The sequence below is a fragment of the Crocuta crocuta genome, unplaced genomic scaffold (assembly GCF_008692635.1).
Source record: "Crocuta crocuta isolate KB4526 unplaced genomic scaffold, BGI_CrCroc_1.0 scaffold26, whole genome shotgun sequence".
Lineage (NCBI taxonomy): Eukaryota > Metazoa > Chordata > Mammalia > Carnivora > Hyaenidae > Crocuta > Crocuta crocuta.
Genome location: NW_027532249.1, coordinates 14,097,763 through 14,108,309, shown reverse-complemented (window position 1 = coordinate 14,108,309; position 10,547 = coordinate 14,097,763).

The following is a 10,547-nucleotide window of genomic DNA, read 5'->3' as shown; positions in this document are numbered from 1 at the left end:
CCCTAGATCAAGAGTTGCATGCTCTGCTGACTGAGGCAGATTTTATTTTATTTTTCTTAAGTGACCTATCTTCACACCCAATGTAGGAATCAAATTCACAATGCTAAGATAAGAGTGGCATATTCTACTGATTGAGCCAGCCAGGCACCCCAACGTGAGATATGTTAAATATTTATTTATTAATCTCTCTAAAAATAACAAAAATAATCGTGTTATATTTTAATATAAAATATTTATGAAAAATAACTACATATTATCTCCAAATCTCTTGGAGATGTTCCAAATCTCTTTAATGTCAATCCAACAGAAGACCGTTGGATTTTCACGTTTGCTTCTACATTTAATTTGTTTGTGATATGTTGTTTTGGTTGAGAGACAGGAAGAAAATCAGGTATCACACAGTCTTTTTGTAAATTTTTCAGATAATATAGAACTTCAGATAATGGGACTTTGATGCCCTATCAAACCTATTCAACAAGTGGTACTTTCTTAAAGGTCAGTTGCAATGTAGAATCTGAAACCATTTCAATGAAAATTTGCATTAAAATCCATAGGTCTTGGGCGCCTGGGTAGGCTAGGTGGTTAAGTGTCCGACTTCGGCTCAGGTCATGATCTCACGGTTCGTGGGTTTGAGCCCCGTGTTGGGCTCTGTGCTGACAGCTAGCTCAGAACCTGGAGCCTGCTTCAGATTCTGTATCTCCCTCTCTCTCTGACCATCCCCTGCTCACACTGTCTCTCTCTCTCTCTCTCTCTCTCTCAGAAATAAACATTAAAAAAATTTTAAAAAATTCATAGCTCTATCTTACTACTTGAATCTTTTCCCCATACTTGATTTGTAACAAATAATAATTTGTTCAACCAAAATATGGATTCTACTCAGGTATGTGGATGTTGATGATGTTGACGCATTTCAGTATATGGTAAAAAAAAAAAATCACATTTATTAACACCATCAATAATCTCATCAAAAAAGTCTTTCAGTAGCAGATACAAGTTTTCCAAAATTCTAACTTTAACTTGAAAGCTCGTATGTTACTATTGGCAACAAATACAGATAGTTTTATTCTGAAGTGACAGGCTTATTTACTTCATTTAAGAGAGAATGTCTGCTAAATAATCCAGTCTGAATAATCGTTTCTCTTAGTCCTTTTTCTGAAATGGCATTTCATGCAGAATCAATACTTCAGCTTGCAACTCAACTGCGCAAGTACTTTTCCTTAAGACAACCATCCCAATGCAGGATATTAAAAAGATGTTGAAAATCAATAAAATTAACCCTTTTTTACAGCAAGAACATTCTTTTTTCTTTTTCTTAAAGATTTTGTTTATTTTTAATTTTTAAATAATTTTTTAAAATGTTTATTTATTTTTGAGAGAGAGAGACAAAGTATGAATGGGAAAAGGGCAGAGAGAGAGAGGGAGACATAGACTCTGAAGCAGGGGCCAATTTCTGAGCTGTCAGCACAGAGCCTGACATGAGGCTCAAACCCATGTGCTGTGAGATCATGACCTAAGCCAAAGTCAGATGCTCAACTGACTAAGCCAACTAGGTACCCTGTTAAAGATTTTATTTTTAAGTAACCTTGGGGTGCCTGGGTGGCTCAGTTGGTTAGGTGTCTGACTTTGGCTCAGGTCATGATCTTGAAGTTTGTGGGTTCAAGCCCCATATCAGGCTCTGGGTTGACAGCTCAGGGCCTGGAGCCTGCTTCAGATTCTGTGTCTCCCTCTCTTTCTGCCCCTCCCCTGCTGGTACTCTGTCTCTCTCTATCTCTCAAGATTAAATAAACATTCAAAAAAAATTAAAAAAAAAATTTTTAAGTAATCTCTACACCCAAATGGGGCTGAAACCTACAACACTGAGATCGAGAGTCTCATGCTCCACTGATTTAGCCAGCAAGGCACCCCTATCAAGGATATTCTTAGGTGGCAATGGCTGTTTTTCCTTTCAGTGCATGGCAGTGAAGAATACAATGACTACTGCCTTGGTTATGTTAAGGCATCAGTTTTACCCACAGTTGTGCTATCAGGGAAATGTCAACACAGAGGAAAAGACAAATGATGTCATAATATTATGAAAGTATTAATACTAAGTAAGTGACATCAAGGGACCCTCTTGGGGCTATGGGTCACACCATACAAACTCCCAGTAAAGGCTGAGCTACTGAGATTTTTTTTAACATCAAACCTGTCAGGGTTGATGCAGCAACACTGACAGACGAGGTATATCTATCAAAACTCCCCATAGACAAGCACCAATTCTGCCCTGATGAGATATCCAAACCAGGAGCCCCCAGGAACTGCTGTGGCACCCTCTTCCCTCTTAAGAACCATATCTTTGTTGACTTCTTTCTATCATCCCAGGTGTCCTGGGCTTCCTGCTGCCCAAGACCACTGAAGAGGCCCTGTCATGCAGTGTAGCTTAAAAAACAGGCTCTGCAGAGCAGGCCTGCCACCATCTTTACTATGCTCACTACAGGCACAACTTGGGAACCCAAAGGAACGAACTCTGGGGTGCTCTAAACTTCACTCTGTTGCCTTTCCTGGTCGACGCCTGGTCTATCTCCATGGGGAGTACTTGGTGCCTTGGACTCTCCTCTCCTTTCTTCAACATTTCACTTTTCAGGAAACCCTTCCCCAAGACCCTGTTCTTTAACAACACGGCAACCGATTACCTGAGAAATGAACCACTGCCCAGGCGAGAATGACCATTAAAGTGCTGGGTGTGGTAGGTAGGCATGCTCACATTTTAATAGGAGAGTCCTGGAGTTCTGCAGAATGCCTTAACATAAAAAAAAATAATGCCATGATGAGGAGCAATTCAGGTTAGGTCATAGGCAAATAAGTGATTCTGGAGCCCCTGAAGTTACTTGGGGCTCTACTCAGCTGAGACAAAGTCAAAGGAACTGGATGATTAAACAGAGGAGGGAGACAAAACCCACACAGCAGTGGTTTATCTCTTTGAGAGATGAAGACTATAGGATTGTGTGTGTGTGTGTGTGTGTGTTAAGTTTATTTATTTATTTTGAGAGAGAGAGAGAGAGAGACCATGCACATGAGTAGGGGAGGGGCAGAGAGAGAGGGAGAGAGAAAGAGAGAAAGAGAAAGAGAGAGAATCCCAAGCAGGCCTGCACATGCAGGTGCAGAGCCTGAAGGAAGGCTTGAACCCACAAGCTGTGAGACCATGACCTGAGCCAAAACCAAGAGTCAGACACCCAACCGACTGAGCCACCCAGGCGCCCTGAAAGCTATAGGTTTTCATCTCAGTTTCTAACGAATAAAAAATATGCAATGTATACATTGTTAGAAGACAAATAGAACCATGAATGCACGTCTTAGTTTACACAGCTGACTTCATGAACGATCATACTTCTCACATTTCCACATTGTTCCCCCTTGATGTTAGGACATTACTAAGTGGTCATGTTTTAGTGTTTTGGGGGACAATTCTCATCATGACTCCCCACTGTCCTGTTCTCCTGTTTAAGGAGGGTTTCACATGTGTTCTATGCAGAGAGTGAAGAAGGGGTGTGCCAGGGAACAGCTCTGGATAATTCAGCAGCCGTGTCAGGTTCCCCTGGCTTCCTCCTCTTGTCTGGAACAAATGGGGTGTCCAGGTAGGTGATCGGGAGGACAGGTAGCACTGCCAAGCAGTCACTTTGTACCTGAAATGCATACCCACCAGCTGAGCTCTCGGCCTTCTGCGGGCTGCATCTGATACATGGTCAGACTGACTTCTCTTCCAAGCCCTGAGATTTGAAACCAGGTTGTGCACATTTTGGAAAATCCCTTCGTGGGTGTTCTGGAAGTACTGATTGGTCCTTCAGTTTTCATCCTGGCCTGAGAAGCCTGATCCACGTCTACCTCTAGTCTCTGCTGACTTCACTGTGAGCAAATGAGTGGTGGTCAATTAATATCCATGAAATAAAATTTACGGAGTTACAGTCACTTGTAAAAAATGGCCGTGTTTCAAATGACTCAATGGCCAAGCGATACTTGCTCTGTATCTTTCCTCGAGAGTTTGAACATTCAGAAAGTAGGGAGGCTTCAGGGGCTTCGAGTTCTTGTGTCATATGTGGGATTTTACATAGAGATCCTGACTCAATGAGCACTTGTATGTGTCCATGCGCTGTGATGTCTTCAATGGATGCTCCTGCCTGGTGCAGCCCCTACCACAGCCTGCAACATCCCTCCTGCTCCACTGCTTCTGGGCCTCTGCTCATATGGCCCCCCTTTCCTTTGTGCAACTCCCTCTCCACCTTGCTCCCCCTGTCTGTCTATATCTTAACTAGGGCCCAGCTCAAAGTCTGACTTGTGCAAGAAACTTTCTTTCATTATTATTATTTTTGTTTACTTTTTAATTTTTTAACATTTATTTATTTTTGAGAGAGAGACAGAGACAGAGTATGTGCAGGGAAGTGGCAGAGAGAGAGGGAGACACAGAATCTGAAGCAGGCTCCTTGCTCTGAGCTGTCAGCACAGAGACCAACGTGGGGCTCAAACCCACAAATTATGAGATCATGACCTGAGCTGAAATCAGACACTGGACTGACTGAGCTACCCAGGCTCCCCATTATTATTATTTTTTAAAATATTTTTAAGTTTTTATTTATTTATTTTGAGAGAGAGACAGAGACAGTGAGTGGGGGAGGGGCACAGAGTAAGAGGGAGTGGGGGAGAGAGAATCCCAAGCAGGCTCCACACTGTCAGCGTGAAGCCTGATGTGGGGCTCAAACTCACAAATCATGAAATCATGACCTAAGTGGAAACCAAGAGTCCAATGCTTAACCAACTGAGCCATCCAGGTGCCCCTAAGAAACTTACTTTCCGATTCATCACCACTGTGTCTTCAATACTGACAATAATGGTAACAGCTCTCAATGATCAAATAGTCACTGTGTACCAAGGTCTAGAGCAAACTCCTGTAGCATCTCATTCGATCCTCATAATAACTGTGTTACTGGGAAGTGCAGAAAGCTCAGAGAATTTGAGTGCATTGGCTATGTCATACTTTAAATGGTGGAGCTAGGACTCCTGTCCTGGTTTGCCTGACCCTGAAGGCCATGCTTTTTTAAAATTTATTTTTATTATTTTTTAATGTTTATTTATTTTTGAGAGAGAGAAAGAGACAGAGTGCGAGTGGGGGAGGGGCACAAAGAGAAGGAGACACAGAATCTGAAGCAGGCTCCAGGCTCTGAGCTGTCAGCACAGAGCCTGACCAGGGTCTCCAACTAACAGACTGCAAGATCATAACGTGAAGGTGAAGTCAGATGCTTAACCAGCTGTGCCTCCCAGGGGCCCCTGAAGGCCATGCTTTTAACCCCTTCCAGTCTGCCTTCCTGAAAGGTGCTAATTATCTGATTGTGAGAAGCTGATGGAGCTAGGTGGCCTCAAAGGTCATATCGTCCAATCCTCACTTTAGAGATGAGGAACCTCAAGCCCAAAGAGGCAAAGAGACCACAGAAGTAACACAGCAAAGTGTTGGCAGAGTCTAGACAAGTACCAGTTTTTCTGGTTCTCACTCCTTTATCACTTAGTCATTCAACAAACATATATTAAAGCCTTCTGTGTTTAAGGCACTGTGTTGGGCTTTGAGTATTCTTCCTGCTGTACCATTTGTGTGTTTAATGAATCCACACACAAAGTTGTTTTAAAATGGGATAAATGCCATGCACCACCGATGGCCTCAACACGGTGCCATTGTCATTGGTTGGACCCACACTCAAGAGCAGCTGCAGTTCCGTAGAAAGGGTGTGTTGGAGACTGGAGGGGAGGGTGCTTGCTAACAGGGTCATGTGGAGAGTGCAGAAAGGCCCTGTTTAGGAAGAGAATTCAGTTCTGTTCAAGTAACTGTTTCAAGAGCAAGCATTAGAAAACAGGAAGCATGACTCCAAGTTTTGCCAACAAAGTCTAATCCAATTCCGGAAGACTTTTTCCCTCTTCTGCTGGTGTGTGTGTGTGTGTGTGTGTGTGTGTGTGTGTGTGTGTGTGTATAAAAAAAGGTTACTGAGCTTACTCCGCTACTTGGCTATATTATTGTTTTGGTTTCTTTTTCATCATCAGGTTTGTCTGAGGGTCCCTGCAGATGCCGCACAAACCCTCTCAAGTGGGCTGATGGGACTTGGGGCCCACGATGAGGTTTGGGAAGTGGAAGGAAAGGAAATGCCATCAAACAGTAATGTCAGCACATCCTAGATCAGAATAAAGATAGACATGCACGTTGATGTAATGGAGAAAGAGGGCTACCAGATCAGCAGTATATGACTGCAACTTACCACATGCCACTCAAGCAAGGGTGACTGACCCGATCGCACACAAACAGGCCTTTTGTGAGTGTGTCTCGTGGGGACTCAAAGGCACAGAAGCAGTGGCTGAGGTACAAGTCTCCTGCTGTTCATTACATTCTGGTGCAGCCCATGGTGATCTAGAAAGGCCAGACATCAGTCTTTAGGGGAGGCACTCTGACCCTTGAATGGTGAAGCTTTAATGCTTCATGGTTGGGAAGCTCAGTCTGCCCCAGGTTGACCGCCCTCCACTACCAACACCCCCTTCACCCCGGACTCCTCCGGCTAATATAAACCTCCTGAGAGGTGGGTGCAAGGAGGCTATAGTTATAACCAAGTACCCACCTGCCCTAAGGGATCATCCTGCCATCAATGCCCTGTAATCTAGTACCTCTGTTACTAGAAGAAGCTTCTGGTAGTCCTCTGCAGGTAATCTTCCCCACCCAGACTCTTCTGTGAGTACACTCCTAATCTAACACAAGCTTCCCAGACTCTTCTCATTTCTGCCTACAGCCAAACCTTGGTGACCTCATGCAGGCCAATTGCTTTAAATAATGCCTGGAGTTAGAAGCCTCCCAAACTGTTATCTCCTGCCTTAGACCCTTCCCTAAGCCATATGTTCAGTTGGCTACCTAATATCTCTATTTGGAAGCCTGATGGGCATCTCAGTATTAACCTGTGCAAGACAAATTCCTGTCACGCCATCCCAAGCCTGCTTCTTCTCCATTTTCACCCAGCTGCACAAATTAGAAACTTTGGAGCCATCCTTGGCTCATTTCCTTTCCACCCTTTTAAGTTACCAGGTGACACCTAGGTCAACTCTGCTGCTAAGCCTCATAAACCACTACCTCTCACCACTTGCTACAAAAATCTAAGATTCCCCACTCCCACTTTTGCCTCCTATGATCTCATCCTCTCCTCACATCTGCTTGAATAATCCTTTTAAACAGGTCAGGTCAAATCACATCCCCTCCCTTAGTGGTTTGTCATCTCACTAAGATGAAAACCCAGTACTTTCTGAGCACAAAGCACTACGACATCTTGTCCTTGCCTTTTGTGACCATATGTCCCACCAGACACCCCCATTTGCTTTGCTCCAGGTAGTGATGACTCAGCACATGACAGGCTGCTACCTTAAAGCCTTTCTGTTGCTGTTCCATTTGGAAAACGTTCCCCCAGATATTCCTGTGATTCAGTTCCTCACTTAATTCTGATCACCTTACTGAGGCCTTCCCTGAAGTCTCCTATCAAAATAGTCCCTGTCCCCTTATAGAATATAATTCAGAGAGAAGGAACTTGTCCTCCTGTTTTCTGCTGAATCAGCAGCACCTACAACAGTGACAGAGACATTGACACGTACTAAATATTTGTTAAACAGATGAGAAAATGAATGAATGAATGAATCAATCAATCAATCAATGTCTCTTCAGGTACAAGCAAGATGCGAAATGAAGTCTAGTCTTCTGAGAAAAAGAGGGGATGCACTGTGATTTTCCTTGCCATCTTGGTAATAAGTTCCTCAGTATGAATTTCAGCTTTCAGGTATTCTTCTTTTAGTTAAATTAAATTAATTAATATTTTATTGAATTAACTAATTTTTTAAAAAGATTTTATTCTGAAGTAATCTCTACACCCAATGTGGGGCTCGAACTTACAGCTCTGCAATCAAGAGTCACACAGTCCAGTGACCCAGCCAGTCAGATTCTCCTAAGTAATTAATATTTAACTAATTAATTAATTATTTTTAAAAAGTAGTCTCCATGCTCAATGTGGGGCTTCCATGCACAACCCCGAGATCAAGAGTTGCATGCTCTACCGACTGAACCAGCCAGGAGTTCCTAATTAGTTAATATTTTAAAAACAGTTATTAAAGTGGAGAATGGTTTTCAAAAAGAATACAGGTATTTCAGGCCCCTAAGTGTTTAATTCTGATTTTATTTTTAAAAACACATTTAAAACTATTAAAAGCCTGTAATTAAAAAAAAAACATGCCATGCAAACATGTTATACATAAAAGTTTGTAAAGTGAATAACATGGAATGAACTTGTGCTGCTAGATTAACTCACAATACAGACTTTGTGGCAACTCACAATACAGACTTTCCCCACTATTTCTGGGCATATATTAGATATTCTTTTTTTAAAAATGGGGCATCAATTAGAAAGTTTACACAAGCCTTTTAAAAAATTTGCCCTGGTTATGTCTGTTCACAGAAAACTGTGCAGCTAACACACTACAGATCATACCTGTACTATATATATTGAAACATAGTTGGGGCACCTGAATGGCTCAGTTGGTTGAGTGTCCAAGTTTAACTCAGGTCATGATCTCTCTGTTTGTGAGTTCGAGCTCCACATTGGGCTTGCTGCTATCAGCCTGTCAGTGCAGAGCACACTTCTGATCCTATGTCCCCCTCTCTGCCCCTCACTGGCTTTCGAGCTCCTCAAATAAATAAATAGGGGCTCCTGGGTGGCTCAGTCGTTTAGCATCAGACTTAGGCTCAGGTCATGATCTCACGATTCGTGGGTTTGAGCTCTGTGCTGACAGCTAGCTCAGAGCCTGAGGCCTATTTCAGATTCTGTATCTCCCTCTCTCTCTGACCCTTCCCTGCTCACACTCGCACTCTCTCTCTCTGTCAGAAATAAATTTAAAAAAACATTAAAAAAATTAAAAAAAATAAATATATAGTAATATATATTTATATATTTGCTGTCATCAGTATAATCCTTCAGACAAGTGAGTATTTGTAAAAAATGTTTATTTTTGAGTGAGAGAGTGAGAGAGAGTAATGGGCAGAGAAAGAGAGAGAGAGAGCGAGAGAGAGAGAGAACTCCAAATAGGCTCTGTGCTGCCAGTGTGAGATCATGACCTGAACTAAAACCAAGAGTTGGACGCTCAACCAACTGAGCCACCCATTCTCCTCAAACAAGTGAGTATTAATGCACACAGTTTTGGAAAGTTTTGGTTACTTATGTGGTTTGTTATATTTATGATAAGAAATATAAGCCCTTGTTAGCTATGGTAAATGATTCAACTTTGTCTTGAAATTGCTTTATTACTTTTCTTCAAGATTCTGTATTAGTTTAATAGAATAGTGTCCTATGATACAAGATAGAGGATAAAAATGTCTTCCACTGACAACAACTTACCTATATGGGTCCAGATAATCTTGATGCTGAGCAATCAAAATACAGAAATAACTTTTATGCTAAATAAAGTTGGCATAACATTGCAGCTGTTTCAAGCCTACCTCTTCATCTGTAGAAACGAAAGACAACTAATCGTATACCCCCAATGTATTTATGATGAAAGGTTGGATTAGATTATTTCTAGTATTCACTTTTTACGCTGTGATGCTTTGAAACTTTCCATCAAATGTGTGCTCAGCAGGACCTTTTGCAGTTTATTTTACCTGTGATTTCTTTTTTTTTTAAAGTTAAAAAAATGTTTTTAATATTTATTCATTTTTTAAGAGACAGAGAGAGAGAGAGAGAGAGACAGAGTATGAGCAGGGGAGGGGCAGAGAGAGAGGGAGACACAGAATCTGAAACAGGCTCCAGGCTCCGAGCTGTCAGCACAGAGCTCGACGCCAGGCCCAGGGCCCAAACCGTGAGATCATGACCTGGGCCAAAGTCGATGCTTAACTGACTGAGCCACCCAAGCACCCCTAAAAGTTTTATTTATTTAAGTAATTTCTACACATCACATGGAGCTAGAACTCACAATCCCAAGATCAAGAGTCGTGAGCTCTTCCGACTGAGCCAGCCAGGTGCCCCATCTGTGATTTCCTTGAGCATGATGCTAACATCCTACCAAATCCACTTGATAAAATGTCTGACCATCCGTATATTACGTCCAGAGTTACTATTTCCAGTGCTCTTCATTCCTCCCTATCCTTCCATCTTTTTGCTTGCAGTGAGTTTCCTTTGACCTCAAGGACTTAAGATAGCATTTTACTGCAAGTCTGCTGGTGATGAATTTTCTCAGCTTTTCTTTGAAAGTAACTTTTTCTTTCACTTTCGAAAGATACTTTGAGCACAGAATTCTAGGTTATCAATTATTTTTTTTCAGCAATCTAAAGTTGTCATCCCACTGTCACCTGGCTCCCAGTTTAAGAAATCAGCCATCTTGTTGTTATTTGAAGTTAATGAATTTTTCCCTTTTCTGGGTGCTTTTAAGATTTTTTCTCATGGTTTCTAGCATCTCACCATTATGTGGCCACATGTAGTTTGAATTGTGTGTCTGCCGCTTGGGTTTTGAAGAGC